Below are 6,270 nucleotides of genomic sequence, written 5' to 3'. Positions count from 1 at the left end.
CGAACCTGCGTAAACTCGCATAATGGGCGGGCGCTTTACCAACTGAGCTGCACGGATCGGGCGGAGACGACTTTCAGAGACAGCACAATTGCGTGAATCTTGCTGGACTGCATCGCTCCGCTAGGTTTTTGTGACATGAATAAAAGATTTAAAATTGTCAGGCCTGGGATTCGAACTTGCGGTCATTTTAAATCGGCTCCTTGTCGAAACTGTTGTGTTACATTCTCGCAGACTAGTGCGTGCTCAACCTGTGTCGGGCTGCTACGTATGCTATTTAAACCTCAACGCAATTGAATGGCTAGGTCGCGAAAAGAGGCTTTCAAATTGCCTATATACTCTAGCCGCAGGTAAAGCCGGTTTGATTTTAGCGCGCGCCCGGGGCCCCCACCCCAGCGCGCGCAATTTTGTTAAGGCGTTGGGTTGGGTTTCTTGGCGAAACCGGCGCGGGATCCACCTAGCGGTGTGCTGCCTGATCGGTGCACTGCGTTGGCACCATGCTAGTCCCATTCGGCGGAAGTGTGGTACGACATTACTGGACCTACAACATTACTACCAGCTCACTATTGAGCTGGTAATAGGCTCGCAACCATCGAGCACAGCGTGCTCGATGGTTGCGCGTTGTTCATTGTACTGCTTGCTCGGCTCACATCGAATAGAGTAGAGCCGAGTTAGGCTATCGATTGCGCTGGCGCGCGCCATTTGAAGAGCGTAGAGACTCGTAACGTTGAATTTCTGATCGGCCCGTGCGCCCCACTAGAGTGGGGACCCCGCACGGACCTGCAAAGACCCGAGCTTGTAACCATGCAGGTAAGGAAACTGAGGTATAACTACTACGCCACGATCTATGACGAAAAATCGCTGTTTTTCGGGAGTCAGCACTCCCTATTACACTACACAGGACTGAACTACTGAAGTCCGCAACCTGATGATAAGTACCAGCATAAATAAAAGATTTGTTTCACCGGGATTCGAACCTGGGTCACCAGTATGACAACCTAACACACTAACCACTAGCCTAAACCTTCCTTAAAATATTTGATGGTGTGATAGGGTCGCTAAACTTGCAAACTTGCAGGATCGACTTGGAAGTGGCTTACCGCCTCCCCCGAGCCTCGAGGACATCGTCCTACCTCACTACTGTAGCATTGATCACTTAAACTACCATGACACTACCCTACCCCAAGTTCTGAGACCGATCCCGAAAATCATTCTAACCAGGATTCGAACCTGGATCACTTGAGGGATAACCCACCACGCTGACCTACTAGACTGAACTCACTGTTGGTACTGTAACTGTTTGTTGAACGACCCCACTATAACTGAAATTGGACAAAATCGTTGATTAATCCTAAACGGCGCATAATATTTGAAAAAGCTCTTCATAATGTTACTCAGGACGGCGAGAGGAGTCGATTGGTACCGGTTTGAGGGTGATGTTATGCGTCGTTGGCGAAATCGACCTCCCAGTCTTACCTTTTTGCAGGGAGCCTCCATTCGGCCAATAAGCGTGCGCCCGGGGCCCCTCCCCCGATGCGCCAAAATAGGAGACGGCGGAGATGAAAAAGCGCGCGCCTTCCACCTAGCGGTGTGCTGCCTGATCGGTGCACTGCGTTGGCACCATGCTAGTCCCATTCGGCGGAAGTGTGGTACGACATTGAGAGCATTGGACCTACAACATTACTACCAGCTCACTATTGAGCTGGTACTAGGCTCGCAACCATCGAGCACAGTGTGCTCGATGGTTGCGCGTTGTTCATTGTACTGCTTGCTCGGCTCACATCGAATAGAGTAGAGCCGAGTTAGGTTATCGATTGCGCTGGCGCGCGCCATTTGAAGAGCGTAGAGAATCGTAACCTTGAATTTCTGATCGGCCCGTGCGCCCCACTAGAGTGGGGACCCCGCACGGACCTGCAAAGATCCGAGCTTGTGACCATGCAGCTAAAGGAACTGAGTTATAACCACTACACTACTACCCATCTCGAATAATCGCTGTTTTTCGGGAGTCAGCACTCCCTATTACACTACACAGGACTGAACTGCTGAAGTCCGCAACCTGATGACAAGTACCAGCATAAATATAAAGTTTGTTTTACCAGGATTCGAACCTGGGTCACCACTATGACAACCTAATACAATAACCACTAGCCCAAACCTCCGTTAAAATACTTGATTGTGTGATAAGGTCGCTAAACTTGCAGACTTGCTGGATCAACTTGGAAGTGGCTTACCGCCTCCCCCGAGCCTCGAGGACATCTTCCCGCCTCACTACTGTAGCACTGAGTACTTAAACTACCATGACGCTAGCCTACCCCGAGTTCTGAGACCGATCCCGAAAATTATTCTCACCAGGATTCGAACCTGGATCACTCGAGGAATAACCCACCACCTTGACCTACTAGACTAAACTCACTATTGATACTGTGACTGGTTGTTGAACGACCCTACTATAACTGAAATTGAACAAAATCGTTAATTAATCCTAAACGGCGCATAATATTTGAAAAAGCTCTTCATAATGTTACTCAGGACGACGAGAGGAGTCGATTGGTACCGGTTTGAGGGTGATGTTATGCGTCATTGGCGAAATCGGCTTCGCAGTCGTACCTTTTTGCAGTGAGCCACCATTCGGACAATAAGGGCGCGCCCGGGGCCCCTCCCCCAACGCGCAAAAAGTGTACGCGGCGGAGATGAAGAAAAAGGCGCCTTCCACCTAGCCCGTAGAGGACTCCCTTTCGGGAGAAATTGGCGTATACGAAGGAAGATCTTGACATGAAATACTGTAAACACTGGCCGATGGTTCACCGGCGGTGAACTAAACTGAAAAGTTGAATGGCTCCTGTAGTGAGTAGTCAGAGTCACAAGCACAGTAGTCGTCGGCCCACTCGTCACTCCTATATCCTGACGATGTTGGGCCGACATTGCTACTGACTCGCTGTTGAGCCGACGCTTTGCTATCGATCACGGGATCGATAGCTGGGCGGTCTCCACCAGACGCCCTATGCCGGACATTTGAGATCTAGGTATTCACTTGCGCTTTCGCGCATTTTCTAGATTAACCACACAGGATTTCAGGTATCCCGGTGGGAGGGGGTCCGTGCACCCCACTAAAGTGGGGACCCTGCACGGACCCGGTGGGACTCGAACCTGCAACCAACTGTACGCAGACCTGAGTGCTTACCACTACGCTAACTCGCACTCTATGCAATATTAGTAACTGCTATGCTGTTTTCATGCTGACCAGAGAAAATATATTTACAGTGTGTTGCCGAGAATCGAACCTGGATCATCCGCATGCGAGTCCACTCCACTAACCACTAAGCTATCACCGACATAGAAATTAGTACTGTGTAATGGGCTGCTCCGAGCTCAGAGCCATAGGACAATGTAAATGGTGGTTCACTGCCTGCCCAGGACCTCGAGACACTGTTCCAACCCATTCACTGACTCACGCCACCGTGTAGCAAGCCTATCTCGGCTCTTACTCAATGTAGGAATAGTACATTCACCCGGATTCGAACCTGGGTCAGGAGAGTGAAAGACGTACAGCCTAACCTACTAGACCATACTGACTGTGCATGACACACGTAATGATGGCACCCGGTGACTTTGAACAGGACAGGCATGACTACTAATACGAGCTCCAACCTGGTGATTCCTACAGTACACTCCTCGAAACTACATTCGACCCCCTCTTTCTGTATCCAACATCAACTCACTCTCAACACTACCACCCAACTCGTAAACACCCACACACAATGTATATACAAGTGGAATAATGGTACTACTGGTTGCATATACTTCTCACGCGCCACGAAATTGTCTATATAACACATAACTATATCATATAGTATATTAACTGGTCACGAGACAACTTGTCCCTCCCCGGAACTCGAACCCGGGACCTTCCGGTGGAGAGCGCGCGCCCTTACCACTGCGCCAGATCAACTGACAAGCACTATCGTACCTAAATGACGAGGTCACTATGAACAAAAATCTTTAATCCCCAATTACTCGTCAGGAAATCTATAAACTGACCCGAGAGTAGCACCATTGTACTCAGAAGGACCAACCGAGTCGATTGGTAACACTTTCAAGACGGTTCTTAGGCTCAGTTTCGAAATCGGCTCGAAAAGTGCGGGATTTTGATGTGAGTAAAATTGCTCATATAGGCGCGCGGGTCCCTCCCCGCTCGCCCGAAAAAAGTAACGCGAAAAAAAATTTCCTCCACCTAGCACCGGTGTGGTGCCTGATCGGTGCACTGCGTTGGCACCATGCTAGTGGCAGCAGCCCGACTTGTCAGATTCTGGTACGCTATTGTGAGACTCGTCATTAGTGCTGGCTAGTCCTCCTTGTCGGCGTTGTCCTCGCAACCATCGGCCGTATTGTCTGCTCCGATGGTTGCGCCGTCTCCACTGCTGTTGGTTGAGTTGCTCAGGGTACTGCGGTTGGTTGCGCTGTCGCGCGTTACTTAGTCTTATCAGAGGGAAATCGCAAGGCTGTAGGCACTGAGGGGTCCGTGCACCCCACTGGCGTGGGGCCCCGCACGGACCTTCTGGGATTCGAACCTAAGACCTCGGGAATGAGAAACATGAGCACTAACCACTACACTATCGTCTACCTGAATGTATTGTTGTTCATTGGAAGTCGTCAGGTTCTACTGTGCTATGCAACGTTAAATCACTGCCATGTATCGACATAGATAATAATAATGAGCACTACACTGAGCCAACTACAAACAATAACACTCAATAGAGTGGCTGGACAACCATCACTGATAGAATTATAAAATTTACATACCCGAGATTTGAACCTGGATCACCCGCATGACCAACCTGAAGACTAACCATTAGACCAAACCACTCATATAAAATATGATGCTTCAATAATAACGCTTGATGCTCAGACTAGTTCAAACGTACTTGTACACTGGTTGGGTGCCCATTTACGACCTCACGGACACTATCCTACTGATTGCCGTTGCACTTATCGCTGTAACACCCAATCCGCTGACCTACTCCGAGTACGGGAATTTTTTACGGAATATACCTCAGCCCAGATTCGAACCTGGGTCTCCCGTGTAACAGCGCACGCCCATTACCTGCTGGACTAGACTGATTGTTGATACAGCACTCCCATGTCACGCCTCCCTACATTGAATGGAAAAAGACTAAATCGGTTATTTCTCGAAAATGGCTCATAATATTTGAACAAACTTTGCAGATTATTACTCAGCTCGACGAGAGGAGTCGATTGGCACTAGTTTCAGGGTGATCCTTAAGACAGATCGCGAGATCGGCTTCCGGATCTACCATTTTTGCTGTGAGCTTACACTGTCTATTACGCGCGCGCCCGGGGCCCCTCCCCCAGCGCGCAAAAAGAGGCGAAAAGGGAGGAGCGCTCCGTCCACCTAGCGGTGTCCGCATGTGCGCTGCGCTAGCATTCCCCCTTTTTGGGGGGTCGACCGGTATCGAACCCATGCCTCACGGGTGTGAGGCTGACCGCTCGACCTTTAGGCTGTACGGCCTCTGCCGTACTTCAGTGCTGCGCAGCTTTGAGGGGGATGGTTACGTGAGGAGTCTGGCCTACGGCCGGCTCGGCTGTGCAGACCCCACTATGTGGGGCCCCCTACACAGCCGAGCCATGAGCTTTGAACCGACAGATCATATTATTACATCGGGAATAGCGGTATAGAAAGTTGCATATACTTCTCACGCGCCACGAAATAGGTCTTAGAATGATTAAAATACAGATATATTAAAATAATATAAAAAGTTTGTTTTATCTTACCCGAGATTCGATCCGGGGATCTTCCGGTCGTCAGCCGCGGCGCATACCACTAGACCAATCCCACCTTAAGAATGCAAGTGACGATTTTTGAGCGGACATCCTAACGGAGAATCTTAAATCGATTATAGCTCCTACCACAAGCTATAAACCAGAAAACGGCTGATGCCATTGTTCCTAAAATTCGATAAGCATTCGTTTGGTACTAGTCCCGACTCGATATTATGGGTAGATCGCGAAATAGACTTATTTACGTACCAACTTCGATGTGTATAAATTGGCTCTGATAACGGGCGGAGGGGCCCTGCCCTCGCCCTGAAAAAAAAGGGCGAAAAATTGTTTCATCCACCTAGCACCGGTGTGGTGCCTGATCGGTGCACTGCGTTGGCACCATGCTAGTAGCAGCAGCCCGACTTGTCACATTGTGGTACGCTATTGTGAGACTCGTCATTAGTGCTGGCTAGTCCTCCTTGTCGGTGTTGTCCT

At 49.7% G+C, this 6,270-nt stretch overlaps 1 non-coding gene across 1 annotated transcript; it reads right to left on the bottom strand.

The window, feature by feature from the left end:
* Nucleotides 1–2,085: 2,085 nt before the first annotated feature.
* Nucleotides 2,086–2,152, bottom strand: Pmar_PMAR000342. The gene has a single exon. It is a non-coding gene; the product is annotated as a tRNA-Asp (tRNA).
* Nucleotides 2,153–6,270: the final 4,118 nt, after the last annotated feature.

This window comes from Perkinsus marinus, assembly GCF_000006405.1.
Source record: "Perkinsus marinus ATCC 50983 genomic scaffold scf_1104296977516, whole genome shotgun sequence".
Classification (NCBI taxonomy): Eukaryota; Perkinsozoa; order Perkinsida; family Perkinsidae; genus Perkinsus; species Perkinsus marinus.
The sequence above is the reverse complement of the archived record's forward strand: the minus strand, read 5'-3'. Positions and strand labels throughout refer to the sequence as shown.